A 22,206-nucleotide genomic window follows, 5' to 3' on the forward strand; every position below is an offset into this window, starting at 1 on the left:
AAAAGTCTGAAATCACTCGCTTTTATTTACAATTTGTAGACCAAGTTCTGTACTAATCACAAAACATCACAGGTTACAATTATGTATTACTTACTTTAAATAGAAGTTGAGCTGAGTCACAGTAAGATTTGCGCTAGTTTAGAGATAAGCATAAGAAACCCTAGGAGATATCTATTGGATGATACTTCAAATGCCTAATAAATATATTTAAAAATAAACTGCAAAATACAAAAATGACAAATGCATATAAAAATATTTTGAAATTTCTATTGTAAAATAAAAGCAAAATAGGAAATCATAAAGGGATGGGTTCATCTAGGCACACCATTTAATGAAGGTGAAAATAAGAAGACAATTAAAGCAAATGTCAGAAAAGTTACTGGGCATCTATTGGCCATTTCTATGCTATACTAGGTGACTCTTTTCAAGGTCAAGTTTCCTTAGATAGCAATGTCTCCCATCAATGAGGCATCCTTCACTATGGTGGGTTCATCAGTTAAAGCTGACTTCTGGTGTCATCGCTCTTCATATAAGTCCTGGGGTAAAGAGGCAGGACCACTGGGCGAAACCCAAAAGTGACATCAGAAGTTATCTCTGGACTCATCCTCCAGCCTGTGAGTAAAAAAGAAAGGTATTAGTAACCAGGTGGAGACGTCACCTTACCAGAGCCTTGTACATGCTATGCTCCCTATGTGCATGCATGTGACACTATATACTCTAAAATACATTCTATAGTATACTGTAAATGGATACATTTCAAAATGTATATTGAAATATATATTTTCTAAAATGTGACTTACTGAGTATAATAGTTGATATTATAAAATATATTGAGAAATACATTTTTTATTATTTGGGAAATGTGTTACAATATACAAAATGAACAATAATTTACATATTTTACAATATATTTCAGTATAGTACAAGATAATTTAATATATTAATGCAGTAGTATATTGCATCATATTTCAAAATATTTCCATATTCAAAGCTAAGTATTTTTAAAAGCGTATATTTTAAGTGAATTTCATTTTTGTAAGGGCTGTTCAAGTTTATGTCTGATGTTGCACAATAAGGCCCAACCACCCACAAAGCCGTACTGGAAAATACATTTAGAAAAAGGCCGGATATCCTGAAGTTGGCATGTTATTCTACTGAAGAAACAACAATATATTTTGCCAGGACTAGAAAGGTAAAAAGTATATTTATACACACAATTTACTGTTTAATAAGCTACAGCAAGTCATGACGGGTACATAAGGATATTTTAATAATGTTCAAAATTAAACAGACAAAACATTGCTTCCAAGACACTGTCTGTCTCTGTATGTAAAATGTGCAGATCTCGTTGAAACTCCATCACTACCTTAACCCTCACAGTTTAGCCCAACTGGAGCTCTTTGCAGTAGTCTTGGTTTAAAACGCTTGCTTAAATTAAGCAAAATAGCCTCACAATAAGCAATCTTTCTTTCTTTCTTTCTTCAACTTGGTAAAGAACTGCTAAAAGACTATTTTGAAAACATGGACATTCCTGAACCAAATCCAAATCTTTTAGTTACTTCAAGATCACAAACTCAAAATGGAATACAGGAATTGGATATCCAAACACTTGACCTGGATGCTGCAGAAGGGAAAGAACTTTATAAACTGTGTGTCCAGATGAGACATCAAAGTCAACTCAAGAAGACTCTCGACACTCCCTGGAGGGAAAGACCTGGGGGGGATTTGGGGAGAGGAGGTTGTCTAGAGATTTACAGCCCAGCTTGGTGCAGTCTGTACAGGCCCCCATTGAATAAGAAGACTGGAGGACCCTGCATGGGATCATCACCATGAACTTTTTTGTGTGTCTCATTGATCCAAGGGTGTGTGATAAGTGTCCTTTCTGTTCTGAAAGAGAGACAGTCTTTCATTATTTTCTGTTTTTATTTAGTATTTGGCCACTTTTAACTCTTCTTAATTCTATTTTTAATGCTTTGGATTTGTATTTTAATGAGTCTCTGTTTATTTGTGGAGTGCCTCATTCAAAGGAAATTAAGAGTAATAACAGGATTGCCAATTTTTTTTGGGGGGGCAGACAAAAAGGGCTATTTATAAGTCAAGAAAAGAAAAAATCAATAATCAAAAAGAGACTGATGTAGATAAAAAGCAAGAGAGCTTCTTGACTATAACTTTTATAAAATTAATTTTAGCCTGCAAACTTTCATTTGCCAGTCATGTATAAAGGAAACAGTTTGTACAATTAGGATTGAGGAACTATTTTTTTGTTTGTAAATCCAATACTAACTTTTTAAAAATATGGTTTTTTGAAATATCTGTTTTAGGGTTCATGACTGTAAAGATTGTTTGTTTTTTCGTAATAATTGTTACTGCATAATAAAGTGTTTATTTTAAAAAATCTTTCTTTCTTTCTTTCTTTCAAACCTCCCAGGTAAGTGTTGTCCTTACCCTCTCCTGACTCCAACTCACCAGACAGACAGTTTCTTTTAACCTGGTCCCAGGAGTATTTATGGTACATTATCACTATAGTCGACAAGCACTTATAGCTCAGGTAGAACCTCCATCTAACAGAAGAGTATCCTCCCAACAGCACCCTTTAGCAACCCCCAGACATCCTACTAGAGCTGCCCTCCAAAACTACAATTCCCATGCAGCACTGCGATTTCCAGACAGGAGCTACACCAGAAGGATGCCACCACTCAGGGTGCTGAGGAAAAACATAGCTGTGGGAGGCAGTCAGCCCCTGTCCTTCCATTATATCCTCCCAACTGTCAAGAGAAACACTAACCATCCTCTATTCCAGGCAAAATGCCAGCCGATCCTTGCCTTCCATCACTATACAGCATATCCAATATATACAGTATACATTTCACTTATCATTTTCCTGAAAACTTGTTGTTTTCTTTCAATTTCACAAATATTCTTGATATTTGAATCATTAATGTCCAGGGCCTAGATTGTTGAACAACCTTGGTGAGCTCTCTTTTTAGATCTTATTGCTGTTTGTAACATGATGTGATGAGTTTAGGATTAGTTATTGTTTCTTAGTGAAAAATAAAAATAATAATAAAAAAGATTGTGTGGACATCTGATAGAATCTGGTCTATGGGTTTAAGCCTCCATCTGTCCTCAATCCTGACACTGGTAAAAGAGCTCAGAAAATCATTAACAGTGATTTTAATAATGGCGATGTGTTCCTTTGATATCTTACATTTATAGAATAATCCGGAGCCTGAATGGAAACTGAAGGGGTAGTCTGTGGGAAAAGCTACAAACTGAAAGTCAACAGAGGTTAAGCATTCATCTTTTGCCTATTTGAAAGTGCTTTTTCTTAGACTTCAATTTGCTCCCTCTTGCTCCATTGTGACACATCCATCCATCCATCCATTATCCAACCCGCTATATCCTAACTACAGCTCATAGAAATTCATTCTCATGCTCTGGACAACCATCCATTACTATAAAGGAAGACATGAAAATCACCAGTAAAACAGGCAAGTGCAGTTCACTTACTCCGCTGTCTGGATCTGTCAGTGACTAATTTTGATTCAATTTTATTAACTTCTGTCAGACCGTAATTGCAATACAATTCTGAGTAGCGAGTAAGTCACCTAACCTGTCCATGCACCCTGCTCCCCACAGTTATTAGGAAGAAGCACTAACCAACACACCAGCTTGTGCTGTCTGGATTGGCACTGCCTCACTGTGATTGACAGAACTTTACTTGTCCCTAGGGCAATATTTGGCTTTTTACATAAGCTCTTTAAATAAATAAATACATACATAGGTAAATAAGCACTGTATGTAAGTAAGAATATAAATACATAAATCTACATATACACCTTAGTCTGAACACATACCAGAATGACTACAAACCAAGAAAATTAAAATTAAGAAAGAAAAGTTAGGACTTGGCTGTCACAGTCACAGAGAGGTGTTATGCAGACATATCACTGTTGGTATAAAGAAGCCCCAGTTGTGTTTCTTGACACAATTCTGCTGAATAATTTATTGGCTAAAAGTCTTCAGTGTTGTTGTGTCAGAGAGAGGATATGCAGCAACATTCATAATGGCACTAAGTTTTCTTTTAATTTTCTCCTTTGCCTTTGACCTCCAGGGGGTTAACATAGCATCCTATAACTGAGTTTCCCTTTTAATTAGTTTATTGGGCCTCTCTTGAAGTGATGTTACCAGCCCAGCACATCACATCATAGAAAATCTTATTGGCCATCACAGAGTAGTATAAGATATGAAGGATGTCACTCCCACATTAAAAGAACACAATCTCCTAAGGAAAAAGAGCCTGCTCTGCCCTTTCTTATATTGTTCCTCTGTGTTCCAAGACCAGTCCAACCTGTCATTGATGTGGACCCCCAAGTACTTGCAGGAGTGAAAGTCAATAACCTGTTCTTTGGTTTTACAAATGGTAAGATGTGAAGAATTCTTTCTGCACCAAGAAACAAACTTCTCCACCTGACTCCTGTCCTCAGTCTCTTATCGATACACCCCATACGAGCAGAATCGTCTGAGAATTTCTTCAAGTGAAATGACCTGGTGTTATTATTACCACCTGTTTGTTGTCTGGTACAAATCTTGTAATCAATATTTAACCCACTTCCTATTGTCCAAATGACTTGAAATTTTGCACACTTACTCACTTCCAATGACAATACATGAATCAATAATCAGTTTTACTAATTGATCAATTAGTCCATGTTACTTAAGAAGTTACATTTTAGTTTTCACCAGTAGATGACGCTAGTAACGAATAGAAATATTAAAGGAAGTGTTAAAGTATTGATTACAAAATTATACTAAAACAAACCCAAGATTGAAAAGTTGAAAATAATACATATACGTATATAAAATACTTTAAAAAAAAACACGCTTATATTAAGTTAAAAAGTGTACTAATAAGTAAAAAATAAGTCTCTCATACACCACTCGTAAATTAAAGGCGTGGCTGCTTTTCATCAATCAATCAACATATTTTTTATATATACGGTATATTATTTTTTTCATAGTCAGAGGTGTAGAGAATGAACAGAAGACAGGACTGTTCCTTGGGGTGCTCCAGTGTTGCTCACATCCATATCAGAAACACAGTCCTTGAGTCTCACAAACTGCGGTGTGCCTGACAGATAGTCCTTTATCCAGGACACCATTTACCCCTTAACAGGGATGGCTGGATGGTATTGAAGACACTGGAGAAACCAAAAAACAGAATCCTCTCAGTGCTGCCAGCTTTTGCCAGGTAAGAAAAAGCCTTGTGGAGCAGATAGATAATTTTGTCTTTCACTCCAATCTTTGTCCGATAGGCAAACTGCAGTGAATCCAGGTGGTCTACCATAAGAGGACTCAAATAGTTCAGGACTAGTCTCTCAGAGGTCTTCATAATTTGAGACGTAAGTGCCACAGGTCTATAGTCATTAGTTGAAGAGGTGTATGTTGTACAAAATTATATCAATAAATAACTTTAGAAGTAATGATTTAACTTACTGTTAAAACTTCAAATCATCGGATGCTCTTCTATTTTAAAATAGCATCTGTTTCTATATTTCCAAAAATCACTAAACAACAACATCCACTGATGTGCAAGTTTGTGATTACAGTGTGAATGTTTGAAGGGCCGAACATGGCATTATTGTCTTATAATGCATTGATTTACTGTACACGTTCATAAATAAAATATTGTTCTTTACACATAAAATACTGGATTCATACATTTGAACTTTACTGGTTCTTGTGCATATATCTTTGATTTTTGTATGATTTAGATTGGCTTGAGTACTTATTCTACTGCTTTGTGCATAAACTGTATTGGTTTACATGTGTACATTATACGTTTAAGTGCGCATGTTATTGGTTTGCATATAAACTCTATTTGTTTGCACATTCATAGTATTATTGATTTGTCTGCATGAACTGCGTTGGTTGACATTGAGGTGCTGTTGATTTTCATACCAACTATATTGGTCAGTGAACACATACCATTGGTTTGAAAATTCATGGATTAGTTTTATGCATATTCTATATGAGTTTTTTGTAAATCTTGCTTTTTTAGTACACTATTTTTACTTGTGTTCTGCTTTGGTTTTGCATGCATACTCTACTGGCTTAATGTATGAATTAGGTCAATGTTGTGTACATGGTCTGTTGCATTTGCAGTATGTGCATACTATATAGGTTTTCCGTTGATATTCAGCTGGTTTTATGTGTCATCCGTATCAGTTTTTCATGCTTACTCTTTTTGGTTTTATGTATGAACCACACTGGAAGTTATATTTGCTTTGTATTAGCTTTATCTATTTGTGTACTATACTGATCATTATATGATCTTGAAAGGTGAGAGGTGGGGCAAACAAAGGACCATTTATATGCTGACCCTTTTACTAATCCGGCTCATCAGAAGCCTCCATTACCAGAGCAGCTACTTTGTTTGCCCGACTATCTCTACTTAAGATCAAGTGATTGACCAATACAGCATGCCAAGAAAAACGATACAGTAGAGAGATCAAATGAGCACTAGATGCCAGCAAACTCTGAAAGGATGGATGCAGTGCAGGATGTGTGTAAAGCTGAGGAAGCACATGCATAAAACCAGTGCCACACATAAGTAAAAGAATACTTACTTAAACAATCTGGAAAAGAATATAATTGGTAAGCTGGTTAAGTCTGCACACGATAAAACGTGGTGGAAGGGCAGATAATGTAGAATCAGCTAAATTGTTAGACTTAGGGAGCATACAGGCTTGGACAGATGTGACAGAATACACAATGGGAAATGTGAAAACTAAAAGTACTGCTTATGAGAAGGACCTGGGAGTCACAGTGAACTCATCACTATCTACATCCAGACCGTGTACAGAAGAGATCAAGAGACCTAACAGAATGTTAGATTATACTGTATATCACAATGTGTGCAGTACAAGTCATGGAAGGTTATATGATGCACTAGTGAGGCCTCACCTGGAGTACTGTGTGTAGTTTTGAGCCCCATATTAGAAAAAAGACATAACAGTGCTAGAGAAAGTCCAGAGAAGAGCAGCTAGGCTGGTTCCAGGAATGCAGGATATGAGTTATGAGAAAAGACTGAAGGAGCTGAAACTTTTTAATTAGAGCAAACATAAGTGTTTGAGATCATAAAAGGAATTAGTACAATGAATTCCAGTTACTTTAAATTAAATCCTGCAACAAGACTCAGTTGGAAACTTGTTAAGGCCATAAATGTTAGAAAATGTTTCTTCACACAAAGAACTATAGACACATGGAATTATCTAACACTTCACCATGTGGTGTGGTCGAGACTAGGACTTTAGGGACCCCCAAATCTCAGCTTGATGTTATTTCAGACAATCTAGGTGAGCAGTAGGGATGGGTTTTCTTGTCACAATTGTTCTAATGTTCTAATAGAATAGTTCATATGAAAATCAATAGCATGCACATGCAACACACTGAAATCAGTATGGTCCCCTGGCAAACTTATAGCATATGAATGTAAACCACTATACATCACTCACAAACCAATAATATACACAGGCAAGCCAATAATGTTTTGTACTTATGCAGACTAATAAAGATTTTACGCAAACCAATAACATATGTACACAAAGCAGTAATATACACATGCAAACTTACATAGTTTGACCTCTTTGTATAAAAGCATCTGCTAAGAAAATAAATGTAAATGTAAAATATAAACATTGTTCATATGTATGAAATATATACATAGGTAAACCAATATTTTATGAACCCAAATCTATAGTAAATGTTCACAAACCAATAGTGCAAACATGTAAATCAATATAATTCAAGCCAGAATGTTAACTACTCATACTGTATAAACATCGAGTAGTAAAGCAAGTGTTTGAGGACTTTGCATCTTCGAAAATGTTAGAATTTAATTCTCTCTTTAAGTGTGAAGGCCCATTTATGATTAAAAGTATATTGGTTCTTGATAAAAGGTGAAGATTTTTGGCAATTTCTAGTCTGTAGGAATGAGAACAACAAAGTACAACAAAAGAGAAATGTCTACTGATGGCCCAGGGAAACGTGTGTGGAGCGGGTAATTGTGTCATTGATTAAATCAAAAATCAATAAACACAAATGTAATCATTAACTCGTGTTCTGAACACATAATACACTCTGAAGTGTAAAGATGCCAATGTGGTATTTCAGAGTGATGTCATAGGGGAACCATTTTTGTTTTCCAAAAGTACGATCTACACATCTACACACAATCTAAATATTTAGATCTATAAATAACCATGAATAGATGGTAACATGTTTGAGCATTTTGTGATTTTATAAGGACTCTTGCTGCATACAATAACTCAGGTTAAGTTTAGGTGTTCTTCATCTTTTCCTCTCTTGTTGTAGCCTACTTGACATTGAAGATTTGTGTTTTGTCCACACATCAGGAACCTTTTCAAAACCCTGTCACACACGTGCGCATGGGACGCAGCTAAAGGGCTTGAGTGAAGGCAGTTCGGAGGCATGCCGGAGTGTGGCAGAGTGCACTGACTCTTTTTCTCCCTTGCCTGTAGACCATTCCCGGGGGATTCCACCTGGCTCTCCTGACATCACTTCCGGGACTGAGCCAATGGAAGTCGACCACACCAGCTCCAGTCCCTCTGATGTCACGTCCGGCTATGATCCAATGGTGGAAGACCACGTGCTCGATCCATATGACCTCACTTCCTGTCTTCCCCTTTAAAACCTGCCCCTTTCCCCTTTTTCCTCAGTCTTGTTGTGGACTCAGTTGTATGCACTTCAGTGCTGATTATTTTGCTGAAACGACTTTTGCAGCCAGGATACCACATTACACGGGTGGCTGCCCCAAACCTGACTCTGTCCATGTCTCGTTCTTGTGACAACCCAAAGAACCAAATTCATATAAAAAGAACCCTTCCCAGAATGAAGTGCTCCTTTGTCAAGAGATGGTTCTAGAAAGAGCCACACTACCAGTAAAGTGCCATTAAAGACACATCATTTTTAGGAGTGAATATAAGTACTAGATCTTGGGAGCATGTGGCATCAGCCTCAATCCCAGTCGAGACACCAGACATTCGGGGCAACTTAAAAATGTTTAATTATATTGAAGAGAATTTAATAAGCAGTACTTGAAATTGTTGTGCACTGTAAAAAGCAATTCGAGGGACCTCTAATAATCACTTAATCAAATGCATGCTATCAGGTTAAAAATTCAAGTTCGATGATTTTATTGAATATTTTAATTTGAAAACATTATTTAATGTGTTGACGTGAAAGAATTATATTAGTACATACTTACCTTAGACTTTCAAGTAATCTAAACTCAAATTTCATTTTTCATTTATTGAAAAACAAAATTTAAGTTCGTCTAACCCAGTGCTTCTCAAATAGTGGGGCGCGTTTGACCTTGGGGCTCCGTCAAGGGGGGGCGCGTTTGACCTCGGGGAACATGCTTTTTTATATTTTTCTTTTAAATTTTTTTTAATTTAGAATGCACTTTAAATCTTTTCTGTTACATTTAATAAAGCTATTCTTTGTTGTAAATTGGTCCATATTTCTTTCTTTTTTTATTCTCTTATACGTTAATAAGGATACAGTGTTATGCAGAGGTGTACTTATAACAATTTTATAGACAAATGATACTATTTATAGTCGCGCGGGGGGCACGAGATGTTTTCTTCTTCCTATGGGGGGCATGACAGAAAATAATTGAGAAGCACTGGTCTAACCTAATCTAACGCTATGGCTACTCGATTTCTCTGCTTCATGAGGGTGAAACTCCTTCCACTTAACATGCTGTGACAAGATCAGAACGCCACACTGCAAGTGAAAAAAACAACTACGGTGAGTGATAGAACGGATATTTTAGTGATAGAGGAGCAATTTCAAGGTAATAATTATTTACATCACTCTAATATAGTAAATATCATTTACTTATTTTGCATAACAAGATGAATAGCTCTAGTGAAATTTAGTGCCGTCCATCTTACCATATTTTCTGAACATCACTTTTTTGTTCCAGCCGCTAATGATTTCTCACGTGCGTTTGTATGTTGCTTAAGGATTTTAGACGCAATATTGCTTTACTGGATGTAAGCTTGATGGCATATTGAGAAGATACTTCATTAACTGTAATAATCTTTCTTTGACTTTACTTATTTTCCAGTTGTAAGGTTTAGACTATACTCCAAAACTGTAATGTAAAATGTTTTTGCATCTTGCAATAGAAGTCAGGTTTGACATATTTGGCAATTGAATATTACATTGAGGCCTATATTTTTGCTGCTCTAGTATGTCTATTTGTTAGACAAAGTTTTTGAAAGATGTTGAAAAATGTAAAAATGTAAGTAAAAAAAGTAAATTTTGCAACACTTTCATTCTTTAAGTGGCTGTAGTTTTAATAATTTAATAAGTAGTTAAACTTGATAAAGCTTAAAATTATAGGCAGAAAACACTAATTACACCAACTTAATTTTTTACATCATCACAACTTTAAAATATATTAATAATTAAGTATTTAGAACTTAAAAGTGTCTTTAAAAATGTAATATAAATTAGTTGGTACAACTTAATTTTTATGTGCAGTGAATTTAAAAAGTTGTGTGTATCCTATATTTTTTTTAAGTAGATGGTACTTAAAAGTAATGTAAGATCAGAAGAAAAAACCTTTTCCAATTACTCAATGTTGTAGGTTGGTTCTACGTAATTTTAACCAGAAGTTGTAGTCACTCAAAGAGCTTGATGCAGAGCATTGCGTTAACTTTTTTGGTTGGCCCAAAACAATTGTTTTTAGAGTGTGTTCTTGTGTCAAGAGCAATTCTTGTTAAAGAGCAACTCAAACATGAAGCATTTTCAGCCATTCTGTCCCCCTTATAATGACACTTAAAAGCCCATTCGCCGCAGCCCAGCCCAGCGGTGAAGCTCAGCATACAGACGCATTACTAGAAAAAGACTCTTACATTCAGATTTACACAAACTGAACAGTATTTCTCTATCATAAAGATCTAACAATTAAGGTTTATTGTTAGAACTTTTTTATTAGCACCGTATAGTGTCAAATCGGAAGAATTCAAGTCACAAATTAACTAAGAGCAAGCACTGCAGTTCAATTAAAATTGGCTGATTTTTGTCAATTATTAATCAGAGAGTACACATAACGTTCACTTGCACATTCCAGTTTAGATTTAAATCTATAAAGGGGGTTGAACAATAACCTAAAAAAATTAAACAAAATCACCCATTATTGAAACTTTCACAGGAAAGTAAAGAGTACATTTCATCTTCCCTGAACAAGGAGCCTGAGCTGCCTTGAAAGCCTGCATATTGTAATCCACTCAGTTAGCCAATAAAAGGTGTCATTTTGCTTCACTTCCCACTGTAAAAAAATGTTACATTTACAGTAAAAAAACCTGCCAGCTGTGGTTTAATTTTAATTTATTAAATGCCAGACTTTTACAGTAAAAAATAAGGTGACAATATTTTTAGGTCTACTGTATAACTTTTTGCAGCTGTATACTATACAGTAAATAACTGCTTTTCTTTACAGAACATTACAATAGAAGTGAACATTTAACCATAAGCTGAAATACATTCACTTTAATAAATATGCCAATCATTAAACCATCAAAAAATGCTGTCACAAGCATAGACCAGAGTGCAGTTTGCATCGTTAAAATAACAACAATCAATAGCAGACATGTTATAGATTTTAGTTTTATGCGTTGAAAATAACTGAATGTTTGATGAGGCTATGGTATGCTGTCTCATGGAGAAGAAAAGTTTACTTTTGTGTGGTGTATGGCGACCAACAGGTTTGCCAGTATATTGAAAACAACCCACCATAAATCAGCTTCCTCCCATTGTGCAAATATGAGCACCAGGAAAAAATATGGTAAAAGGGGCGTTTCCTTATGCAAATATCGTTAATTGTATGCAAATAAAAAGGAAAGTTCTGAAAAACTGCATCATTCTCTATCATCATACTCTACATGGCAACCACATAATTATCTCGGGTGCGCATTAATTAAAAGTAATATTGAAAAAGCAACTACATAAGGGAAATACATATGATCATTCTGAATTAAATTAATGTTATTAATTAATATTCTTGGGAAGCATGTGTATGGCGTTATTTCAGTGCCACTATTCTGAGCACACGGTCAACAAACAGCAACCTTTCATTAAACAGCTTGGTGAAGTAAAATGGAGGGTATTATAAGATTTCGTTTCTGGTGGCATTATCTCGGTTTTTTGGTGTCGTGGTTACCATTTTTTCACATAAAAAGAATACATTTTATAGATAGATAGATAGATAGATAGATAGATAGATAGATAGATAGATAGATAGATAGATAGATAGATAGATAGATAGATAGATAGCCATTGGACCTTACTCTTATTCTATGTTAATTAATGTTGACTTATTTTGTTTTCTTATTGTGTCTTTTATTTTTCTCTTCTTTATTATGTAAAGCCCTTTGTGCTACTGTTTGTATGAAAATGTGCTATATAAATAAATGTTGTTGTTGTTGTTGTTGATAGATAGATCAGGCATCACTTCTTGTTTATTTTTCGATTTGCTTGTTATTTTAATAAGTTGCGTCAAGTTACTGAACGAATTTTCAGAGAGTCGCAGGTTCAGAGGATGCACGATGGCACAACACTGAGCGCCGCCGCCACACAGCACGCCTTAAATTCCAGTATGGACATTTCGAGTCACCGTTTGTGCGGAGCATCGCCTTTTCTCTGGTTATGCATTTCTGCTCCACATCACGAACAAGTCGAAGCTGGACATATTTAACTGGTGATGACTGTGCGACTTTAAGCAAACAAATTATTAAAATGAGTATCAAAGGTTATGCAAAAATATCGCAGCAACAAAACCTTTCAAATAAGTGCTTGTATTTCATTTCTGGTCTGTCCATCCAGCCATCCATCTTCTATGCCAGCTTATCGAAGGCAGGGTCGCTGGGAAACTGGTGTCAAATTTAATACCTTATGTGAATGTTCATTGTCTGACTATAATTATGACGAAAACAATTTTGCGCAGCAGTCGTTAACTTTCACACTTGAAAATTGACTTCACCTGTGAGCTTTTCTGTCCTCATCCATTACATCATTTTTCAACCGCGCTAACGAAATAAATTCATTTCCCTAAATTGTTCAAGTCAGTTTCTTTTGATGTACTTGCAGTTGGTAATTCAAATTTCACAAAGACATCAGAGATAAACAAAATGACATAAATCTTTATTATTTAAATTTTCTAAAAATCCAAACTGCTTCTGGGCAATTGCTATGTTTAATGCAAATGCTGCCTTGAGGCTACTTGCGAATACATCGTCTCCAGAGTTAGCAATATATATCTTTTAAATTTCTCGATTACAACCTTTTAAGAGAACATTTACATCATTTCAAAAAAACGTGAATTTTCTCTTTATCAAAACAAATTGACATTCAGCAGCTTGTCTACAATGACATTAAATTTTCTATCCGCAAGGTGTTCACCTGCGAAAATAATGAGATACGCTAACTAAGTCGGTCGTGCTTAATTTTTGAAAAGAACACATCATATTTGTGCACCAGGAACGATCAAAGTCGCGATCTGTTTATTCAACTGCATTTCAAAGCTGGTTTTACTTATGTATTTCTGTCTCGATTTATTGTAAGAGATTTTCAAATCCACTTAATCCAATTCAAAGTCGCAGGGGGTTATGGGGGCAATACAGGAACCAACCCTGGACAGGACGCCAATCCATCACAGGACCCAATCGGGCAAGCATTCTCACTCAGGGGGGAATTATTTTTTATAGCCAATAGATTTAACGGTAATTTGTAAATAAATGATGAAGTTCTATCGAAAATGACAACTCGAACAAGTATAGAAAATTCAATTATTGCTGTTTCCTTGAACACGTTTATACTATAAGATTAAGTAAGCCAATACAAAAGCTACATTTTTAGAAAGTGCATGTTAGATTGAGTAATACGTAATTCTTAAAAGACTGAATTTATGCTTGTAGCGTGAGAAAAAAAAATATAACACATATTATATAATTTTTTTCAGTTACATGTATTTTTTATATAATTTGGCGTTGACAGAACTTCAAAGATAGTAAAGACAGCTCCCTAATTGTGCGTCGCCTTTGACGAATACCCTTTGGAATCGCAGCGGCAAAGCGGCTCTGTCTGGAGGTTTTTCTAAAACCATAGAAATTATTACATACTTTATGTGTTTCTTTTTAAAAATTAAATAAGCTACGCAGTAGTGACAGAATCAGGGCAGCACCATATAGCAGTCACACTAACCGGAAGGTAAGTGAAGGTGAATTTTTATGAGTATTCTTGGAGTGTATGTGAATATCCACATGAAAACGTTCATTCTTTATATAATCGTTTAACCGTTGTATATGTGTAAATACAAAACTTCATTACGTCTGTTACTGGGATAATACATAAGTGGGTAAAAGTAAGTATACAGTTGTTCGTATGAAAAAAGACATGCAGATTATAATTATTATAATAGCTTTTTTAACTCAAAAGAAATTCACAATGGCACAGCGCACTTAGGTACAATATCACAAGTGCTCAAACTGCCGGCCTCGCGACTGTAAACCTCTATTGCTCACTCCTGTAGGAACTGGGCATAAAGTTGGTCTCAACATCTGATAAAATCAAAAAAAGTAAGGAGGAGTCGAAGTTCTGTTTAATCTACAAATATCAAGCACTTGGTTTTTTCTGTGTAAAACATTATCTTTCCACACTAATTTGCACATTCGTTGCTTTTATTGACATTTGTGAATGAAGGACGGGGTACACCTGACACGCGCCGCAATCTGTTTCAAAATTAGGGACGATTACTTTTGGCACATCTTCCTGCATTCCAGCGTCTGTCGTGCACTGATATTATTTCGACGTTTTCAGTCCTGCTTCCATTTCAAAGATGGCGCAAATGCAAGATTATTTTATCAATGACGAGTTCGCCACGACGCTGACTTATGATATCACCCCCCCTCCATCACCAACATCTGGCATCTAGTGGAGCTCCCTTCGTCTTTCACACGTGTTCTGCACCGGAACCATGACTAAACCGCAGACGGCTCCTTCCATCCAGAAGTGTGATCCCACACGTGAAAATGACGACACCGTTAAAAGCCACCCAAGACCCGAGAGCACGTATACTTCCTACTGTGAGTATTCTGGGGTGGGATTCTGCGACAGAACGCACGTTTCCACTCGGCTCTAGGATGGAGACTCTCAAAATTCAGTTTAGAAGCAATCGAAGGCATAATCATTTAACTCGGCAAATTTAGTTCAGCACTCCCCTGGAAAAAGTATGTATGAAATTATGTATGAAGAATAGTCGAGAATAAAAACACGTGACACTACTACTACTACTACTACTACTACTACTACTACTACTACTACTACCACTACACCCCGTTGTTATATTAGACATAATGGAAAAGAAAGACTGCTTCTTGCTGGTGTTAAGACACGGGCGAGGCGAGGTGGGATGTGCCGCTGAAGACCTCAGCCTGCATTATAATATGGAGAAAAATGTTAAGGGCGATTAACCTTGGCTGGAAAAAAAAATCGAGGAGGAGTCAAGAAAAGCCAATGAGATTATTCAGGGAATGCCAGCAAGTTCTCAATGTGAATATTGTATATTTAAGTTTAGATTTTTGTAGTATCTATCTATCTATCTATCTATCTATCTATCTATCTATCTATCTGAAGAACGGTCAGATATAGTATATGTGAATGCATTTTGCATGTATATTTATCTATGGTAGGTAAACATACTAGAATATTTTTATAAATACATCTTGACAGTTTTAATAAGTGCTCACACACAGTTATAAAACAATTGAGTCAACGTCTAGAAACAAAATTAGCACGACATATGTAAATATGAATGTATTCTTTGTTTATAATATATGTAAACATACTGAGCATTTTAAATAGATATATACATATAAGTTTGCCACAAAATGTTAATAATTCAAATCAAACGTCCCCGATTCAAAAAAGATGTCGAATCATTTAACGTACCTTTAATGTGCAAATTGCAACAACGGGGGAAATGATGCAGAGGCAAATTAAAAACATTTACACATGGCAAATAGTTATAAATAGGACAAAACATGAAATACTTATTTTGGGAAATTATTTGCTAAATGTGAAAAAAGTTGTAGAAGTAAGTGCTGGTCTTGTACAAACTGCAGTAGATCGGTGCAACTTGATCTGTTAGGAAACACAGAGGGATGTCTTTGAAGTTCACCCACATGAAGTCCTGTCATGATAAATGATGCCTCACACTGCTATGAAAATCGCTTTCCTTGGTATGTAGCTTACAGTCACACTTTCGTACTTTGAAAGAAATTAGTCTATGTACTACAAGAATGAAATGTAATCCGACCAGCACACAAATTCACTCTTAAAATTGAAAGGGCCAAAGTGGTTCTTCAGAGTGATGCCAAAATTATTCCCAAAAGCACCATCCACAGGTTCTAGAAATAACCCTTATTTATTTAGATCAGTAACTTGTTTCTTATTTTAAGTGACTATTGTGGATATAATACCACCGGTTAAGTTTGTGTTTTCCAGTTCTGTTTGTATCCTGCTAGTAAGATCACTCGAGAGTTCAGGTTTCTGTATTGTTCTGATGTTAGGAGCCCGCTAAGAGCAAAGGACCCTTATCAGAATAAAATGGATCTGTCGAGCATCAAGAAACCGCACAACCCAGTTAAGTCCTGTTAAAGAGCCACTAATGATGCGAGTGACTCAAATTTTAGGAAAGTGTGAACTCTTTCTTTCTTTCTTTCTTTCTTTCTTTCTTTCTTTCTTTCTTTCTTTCTTCATCCTTGTCCCTAGCACTGTTACATGCCTCTTTCTTTATTTCTTTCTTATCCCTACTCCAGTACGGTTAAATGCCTTTCTTTATTTCTTTCTTGTCCCTACTCCAGCACTGTTACATGCCTATTTCTTTCTTTCTTTCTTTCTTTCTTTCTTTCTTTCTTGTCCCTACTCCAGCACGATTATGTGCTTCTTTCTTTCTTTCTTTCTTTCTTTCTTTCTTTCTTTCTTTCTTTCTTTCTTTCTTTCTTGTCCCTAGCACTGTTATGTGCCTCTTTCTTTCTTTCTTTCTTGTCCCTACTCCAGCACTGTTACGTGCCTATTTCTTTCTTTCTTTCTTTCTTTCTTTCTTTCTTTCTTTCTTTCTTTCTTTCTTGTCCCTACTCTAGCACGGTTACATGCCTCTTTCTTTCTTTCTTTCTTTCTTTCTTTCTTTCTTTCTTTCTTGTCCATACTCCAGCACTGTTATGTGCTTCTTTCTTTCTTTCTTTCTTTCTTTCTTTCTTTCTTTCTTTCTTGTCCATACTCCAGCACTGTTACTTTCTTTCTTTCTTTCTTTCTTTCTTTCTTTCTTTCTTTCTTTCTTTCTTTCTTGTCCCTAGCACTGTTATGTGCCTGGCGCTCAGTGCTGCTGGCGTAGGCCACAACTCTTCTGTGGCGTTGATGGCTGTGTGAAGGCCATGTTATGCCACGTTAAATCAAAAGCGTACACACCTGGCGGTCAATCAGCCACACAACGTGTTTATTAAAACTTTGCTCACCTTGATTAGCAGTCCACACCTATAATGAGTCACTGGAACTTGATTAACTCATTGTTTGTTGCAATTTGAATGACCTTGCTTATTACCCTTTGATGTTAACTGAATCATCCATTATATGTTTTGATCTCTAAAATATTAAAACCATAATAAAGACCATTTAAAGAAACAAACAAATGTTACAATTTTAAAACCTATGAAAGTGTAAAAAAAAAAATGTTCACTTATATCTGCGGAGGATTTCCTTTTGAGTATAAAACGAGTAAATTCACTAAGTAATGTTTCATTTTTTAAACTCCAACATGCTTTGCATTACATCCGTTCATTCATTGCATTTATTGTACTTATCCGCCTATTCCAATCTAAAATGCCATAGCGAATGTTGGCAGAGTCTGGTGCCAGCAAGGAACCCTCTTTGGGCGGACTGCCAGGCCAGTCTCATGACATGCTCATGTAAATTATAGATGCACCATTTAAATTGAAACGGACATCTTTGAGATATGGAAGGAAATTGGATTCCGCTCGAAAACTATACGAGAGCACTGGAAGAATCTACGAGCTCCATACAGACATTGACCGGACATGAACTGGAACGGCAGTAGCGCTGCAGTCATCTGTGCCAATGAGCTGGAAACACACATTAAATCGGTATCATCACATTTCTGCTTGGGTACATACACGAATAAAATGTATTTAAATATTTCATTTGCCGCTGAATAGTACAATTAGTTCCGCTCACGTGCATTAGTTATATTTTAAGTAACAGAATAACAAATGCATGGAGATGGACGGGCCTGCAAGTTCAAACATTACGAGTATCATCTTGTAATATATAATAATACCCCGTGCATATCACGAAATTAAAAAAAAAAAAAGTATACTGAACACACTTTTGCACTACATTTTAGTAAAACTGCATTTTATTTGCCAGTATTAACATCGCATACTCAAACAAGCTACAAAAAACATACGTTTGCTACAATACAAAACCCTTCATGCCTTAACATTCATTCTGTTCTGTCGTGCTCGGCTCCGGCTTCCCCGGAGCTTTCACGGGTAAAAATAAATTCAGAAAATTGATCGGTTTAATAAAATATATCGGGTTGCGTAAGATGTTAGCATGCAGGGAGCTTTTTTGTAGAGGCACAGATCGGACTCAGTCCGCCTTGCTAGATGAAGCCTCAAACTCCTGCGGCACAAAGTTAGACGCACAAAATCCGAAAGTGAAAGCTCTTCAGGAATGACGGAAGTTCCTTCAGTAAAATTCGAGCTCATTGCGTGTGTGAAGCCATGATTTGTAAAGCAAGTGCAGACGAATGCCCAGACAGAAATTCACGTTAGGATTGCAAGGACTCCCACCCGGCAGATGCGACATTGCAGTACAAGTACATTTATTAACGCACTTCTTCAAAATATCAAGAATAAATTAGAAAAAACGACGTCTCAGAATAATAGCGTACATTACATGACTGAAAGAAAATCTGAGCCATGCTTTGGAGTTTATGCTTCTGTCAAACAGTAAACATGACCATAAGATGAGAAATGGTAAGTAGTTCCGAAATTCGCGCAAATCGATTAACCTGTTGGTCGTACAAGCATATCTCTGCCATGTGAAGGAAGCTAAAATAAGCATTTCGATTTTCAAAAAATATAAAATAAAATAAAGGAAGATCACCTTACCCGTGTCTATATTACATTTGACGGAGTGCTAAACAACGAACAGCGTTCTGCTTCTTTTCTACCCGCTCGTTTTCTCTTAAATACACCTTGGCAGTGGGTAAGGTAGCTTTTCCCTCGCGATCAACTAAGACTAAAATGAAAGTGGCAGCTGCAGGTGACTTATATGCACTTACAAGAAAGAGGGGGGAAATTCCCAGCAATTATAATTCCACTCTTCCCTTGAAAAGAAATAGAAACCTAGCGCAATTCCCGTAAGTGGCTTGTAGGCTTGATGACATTCTCATTGAACAAGCCCTGCGCCCACGGACTGGCGCGAACAGAACGGTGCCCACTATTCGTAGCCAGCAGGCAAGGGTGTTCTGCCCAGGTTAGAAAACTGCCCTGGAATGAGTGCCACAACGAGGGGCGTCGCTCCTAAAATGTTCAGTTAAACTTTTAAACCCACCGCCCGCCGCCACCACAGACACGCACATACATACACAAGATAAGAATTTCACCACCTATCTTTATGGACACGTGTTTATCGTAAAGCTCATTTTTTGACATGTAACTGTACTTAATGCTCTTCTTGTGTAGTTTTTTTCAGGAATGTCTTGGGTATTTATCAGCTCGCATTACTTACGTTGCCTGTTGTACAGCCTTGTGAAAACCCTGACAGCCCAGCAAGTATAGCTGCGGATTACAGCCATGTCATTTATCATTTAATCAACAAAACTGTGAGTATATTTTGAGTTCTTAAACCAGATTTCATTTTTTTTATTCCATTCTTCATGAGATGTATGTGCATTTAGTTACAGTATATAAATATTCACTTATCAGTACTTTTTTGAATGACAGTTTCCTCTGACTGTGTGGGTAAGGGGGTCTGTTAAAGCCCATTGAGGCACTCCTTGTATGATTTTGGCCTATACAAAAATACATTGTTGTTGTTGTTGTCATTGTAATGTAGCTTTGGAAGGGTTTGTTCCTACTATGCCAACAGCCATAAGACCTTCGCTTCATAACAGGAAATCCACCTGAAACTAGGAATGTTTAGATCTGGCAAGTATTTAGATAGCTGTAATTGAAAACAATGTGGTGTGAAGTGAGCAATAACTTACGCGTGTCCATCTCTCGGAGTTTCACAATTACCCATTCTGTTATTCTGTAAATCAAGCAATGTTTATTTTCTAACTTATATGTCCACAATTGTAGTATTAAACTTCAACACAGACACTTCAAACAAGTAAAATTCTTCCTTATTCCCACTAACCCCTGCAACCCAGCACACTCTTTTATTAAAGAGATAATACCCCATTAAAAATGTATCATTGTCTAGACCTATTCTAATCACATAAACCAATCTTGATCTACAAGTGCATTTAACAAATCTTCAGATTACCAGAACAGTAAAATGTTAATACAAAACTTGTCCCACACAATGGGAGCAATGGGTCCAACTGCAGAGTCAGGTATCTCTGTAACCCAGAACATCTGCCCTGAAGCTCCAAATACCTAGAGTTGACTTAATGGACATTCATCATTATTTGATTGAGATAACTGTCCCGCAACCCTAATCTTAAGCATAGTGTAACTGGGACGGCCTTGGGAGGTTTACAGCTAGACTCGGTTGGCATCCTTTGGAGTAAACTCCACCTATTTAGAGATCCAGGGTGGAGGCTCCGGGCTGCAGAGAATGGTCCACAGTGCTGTAATTCTGCAGCTCCACAGAACAGCCAGGCTGATTGCAAGTTTACTGTATATCATATGGTTTAGTTGCTGTCTGAGAGAGCTGTACTACATGACATGCTCACTGCAAGGCACTGTCAGATTGCTGTCATTATTTATGAGTCAGATAACCATCCCATAACCCTAGTCTTAACCACAGTGTAATGATGTTTTATGAGTGTGCTGAGAAAGATTGGCTATATCGTATAACATCACTGACATATTAATACAATTGTGTGTAATTTGAGTAGCTCTTCAAAAGAGTGGAGCTTAGGAGGTCTGCAGCCAGATGTTATTGGGATAGAAGACCAAACAGGAAAGCCTGGGTTGCTTCTGTAAGAGGTGTTGGTGAGGCTAGCCCGTACACTTACCCTGTGGTCAGCCAGTGGATCCCAATGATCTAGTGCAGTGATACGGACATTGTGTGGTAAAAAATGGTCACCTTCGGATGAGATGGGAATCTGAGTTACAGAGTTTGTGTAGTGATTATACTGTAGATCCCTGAGTATCTTTCAAAAAGTGTAGGGTGTCCCCTGATGTCCTAAATAAATTGCCCATCATGGCCTTGCCCATTCTGGATCCCCTAATCATCTCGTGTCTCCAATTGGCTAACTATCTCTCTCACCCTTTGACCACCTAATAGTTAAAGTGAAAACAAAAATGGCTGCCCACACATCAACCAGAAGGACGCTGCATACTGGTGGTGGTGAAATGGATCACCATTGTCTGTGTAAAGTACTGCGAGTACCTGGAAAAGATATATATATATATATATATATATATATATATATATATATATATATATATATATATATATATATATATATATATATATATATATATTTGTTCTTTATTTCACCCTATACAATTTCTCTATTAGGAATTTGTTAGTTTTTGCATACCCCTTTGGGGTCAGAGCGCAGGGTCAGCCATTGAACAGCACCCCTGGAGCAAACCCTGAAGGTTAACGGCCTTGCTCAAGTGCCCAGCAGAGTAGGATCTCATTTGGCAGTGACGGGGATTCGAACTGGCAACCTTCGGGATACCAGCTCAGAGCCACCACTCTGCCCTTAAATATATGTAATTATTAATGAATACTTTTAAAGAAAGATGTGAATGGATGGGCAACATAACTCTAGTGGATTGGGGTGTCTTTCCTGAATAAGAACAATGGAGAACGGCCTGCCCAAGCAATATGTTTCCCTAATATGTTGAG

General features: G+C 36.6%; 2 long non-coding RNA genes across 2 annotated transcripts in view; one reads left to right on the plus strand and one right to left on the minus strand.

The window, feature by feature from the left end:
- LOC120530169 lies at positions 1-19,640 on the minus strand. Its single transcript, XR_005633913.1, has 2 exons — positions 19,284-19,640; positions 1-612 (listed from the first exon to the last, which is right to left on the minus strand). It is a non-coding gene; the product is annotated as an uncharacterized LOC120530169 (long non-coding RNA).
- Positions 18,821-22,206, plus strand: part of LOC120530168 — a 13,400-nt gene continuing 10,014 nt past the window's right edge. The window contains exons 1-2 of the long non-coding RNA XR_005633912.1: positions 18,821-19,148; positions 19,860-19,999. This is a non-coding gene — a long non-coding RNA (uncharacterized LOC120530168). The remainder of the gene's footprint in view (positions 19,149-19,859; positions 20,000-22,206) is intronic.

This window comes from Polypterus senegalus, chromosome 5 (assembly GCF_016835505.1).
Source record: "Polypterus senegalus isolate Bchr_013 chromosome 5, ASM1683550v1, whole genome shotgun sequence".
Classification (NCBI taxonomy): domain Eukaryota; kingdom Metazoa; phylum Chordata; class Cladistia; order Polypteriformes; family Polypteridae; genus Polypterus; species Polypterus senegalus.